Source organism: Oratosquilla oratoria, chromosome 19 (genome assembly GCF_046742065.1).
Source record: "Oratosquilla oratoria isolate Oo_2021 chromosome 19, ASM4674206v1, whole genome shotgun sequence".
Lineage (NCBI taxonomy): Eukaryota > Metazoa > Arthropoda > Malacostraca > Stomatopoda > Squillidae > Oratosquilla > Oratosquilla oratoria.
The window spans coordinates 32113195-32115694 of NC_134795.1; the positions used below are offsets into that span (position 1 = coordinate 32113195).

Below are 2500 nucleotides of genomic sequence, written 5' to 3' on the forward strand. Positions count from 1 at the left end.
AGAATATGTAACGGGAAATCTAGGCGTAACGGAACGTAGTTTTTTGGGTTTCAGAACATGTAACGACTCCTTGTGTTTTCAAGCATCTAACGCTTACTCCTGACACGGAACGTGCAAGCGTTGCACCCCGTTACATGAATATACAGCTTACGTTACGGAGGTCTCAATCTTTGCGTTACTGGAAGCGAAACGGATCCTTACGTTGCAGATTATGTAACGTATCCTCGCTTTATGGACGTTTCCACATGAACCCAAATGTAGTTTTGCGTTACCTAGTTTGTTACAGTAAAAAAGGAGCCTTGTAACGTATAATTACTGATAAAGGAATATGTAACGGTTCTTGTGTAACGGAATGCGTATAGTGTAATGGAGTTCCCTATATTGCGTAACACGTATAGGGATATGCATCTCTTCACTTGCGGTACGTAACATGCAATGGTGTCTTGAACGTAACTGCCCGTTACGGAACATGTAACGGAGTTTATCCCGTTACTGTTACGCTTGTCTTTACTTCTGTCAAACGTTCGTTTATTCAGGACATTCGAACGCATTCGGACAGTCGAGAGGGCAGAATTGCAACCTTTGCCCGTTGTGCATGAGTCGAACCCCCAACTCCAGAGTTGACGCTGATGCTGTCGCTTCTTTATTTAACTTATTTATTCATTTATTTGTTTATTTGTTTATTTGTTACCGTTTTTGTGATTGTGAAATTTAATGTTACCAACCCGGGAAAGGTCAGGGAATGTTACAAATTAATATCAGATTGAATTAACGAATAGTAAAATAATAATAACAAAGAAATCAGATGACAAAATATTAAAAGATAAATAATATTGTTATATAATTTTTAACACTTGGTTTGCTCCGTCACACAATTATTGGTGTAGCGGAGGGAAGCGGTAGTGAAATGGGAAGGGAGCAATAGGCTTTCCAAATTGCACACAGGCTGGTCATAGATCGAGCCCACTGTCAATAGGATGTGGCATAGTACTTGTTTATATATTTATCTATTTTGTTTTGTGATTCGTTCTTAGAGAGCCTTTTCACATGGTCTTATTTATTTTTTGGTACACGCACATGCATATATATATATATATATATATACATATATATATATATATATATATATATATATATATATATATAATGTACACATACATATATACATATACATACCAAGTTTTTTCCCCTTACCATAGAGCTAGCCAAATCAAAAGACATATAACCACTCTCACCTATTTCATTCCCACGCACTCCACTCCCATCCACCACCCTTTAACCCCACTGCCCTGGGTCAGAAGCAGTGTAGCAGGACACAAGACATCCACAGCAAGGCCGCTTCACTTAATCGGCGACCTCCCCTCCCTCCGTCCCCTCATGCAGAAAAAGAGGAGACGGGGATAAATCTCTTTGGCCTGCGACAAGGTCTCATTCACACATAACCAGTCCCTAACCCCTTCCCTTGTGTCACAGTGTCATCCATACATAGCCATTCTCTACTCACCCCTATCTCCTGCCTTCTCCCTTCCTTGTTCAACAGACATTCCCACTTGCTCAACGCCCTTTTCACCCCATCCATCCATCTCATCCTCGGTCGTCCCCTCATGTTTACTTCCCCCACCTCTACTTTCCACACCTCATATATATATATATATATATATATATATATATATATATATATATATATATATATATACAATATATATATATACACATATATATATACACGATATATATATATATATATATATATACATATATACATACATACATACATACATACATACATACATATACTATATGTATATATCTTATTTGAGTACCACATCTGGCACCGGAATTTGGCACTAGTATTCTGCCCAATTTCGTCCTCAGTAGCTTCAAAGAACCAGAGCGGCAGCAACAGCGACAGCTTCCCCTGATTTCAATAACAAAAGTTGCAATTAATAACTGAGTTGCGACCGAAATCCAGCTGGAATCATACGTGTTTGGAAACTAGTCCGTCTCGGGCGTACCCGTTCACTTTTCATAAGTTTTCGTTCTAGGAAAACCTAAATAAACGAGAACTATTGTGATTTAGTTATTTTAAGAGGGAAGGCATATATGGCCTGTTGTAATTGTATGGGAATGTTCAAATCGCAAAAAGTGTAGACATAACCGCGTAAAATGAGTAACGCGTATAACGAGGGAAGACAAAGATACAGATAATACAAAATGTTAATTTTCTGCTACCTACTGAGACCATATATATATATATATATATATATATATATATATATATATATATATATATATATATATATATATATATATATATATATATATATATCATACACCATTAACCAAAATAAAGTATATAAGGAACGCCATTATCTCGAAGAAACATGTGTCATTTTTGGTAAAAATTATACTGACAGCAGATTATATATATATATATACATATATATATATATATAATATATATATATATATATATATATATATATATATATACTGTATA

General features: G+C 35.6%; 1 protein-coding gene across 1 annotated transcript in view; it reads left to right on the top strand.

Moving 5' to 3' along the window:
* nrm (neuromusculin) overlaps positions 1–2500 on the top strand; it is a 130761-nt gene that overhangs the window by 87038 nt on the left and 41223 nt on the right. The window lies entirely within an intron of this gene.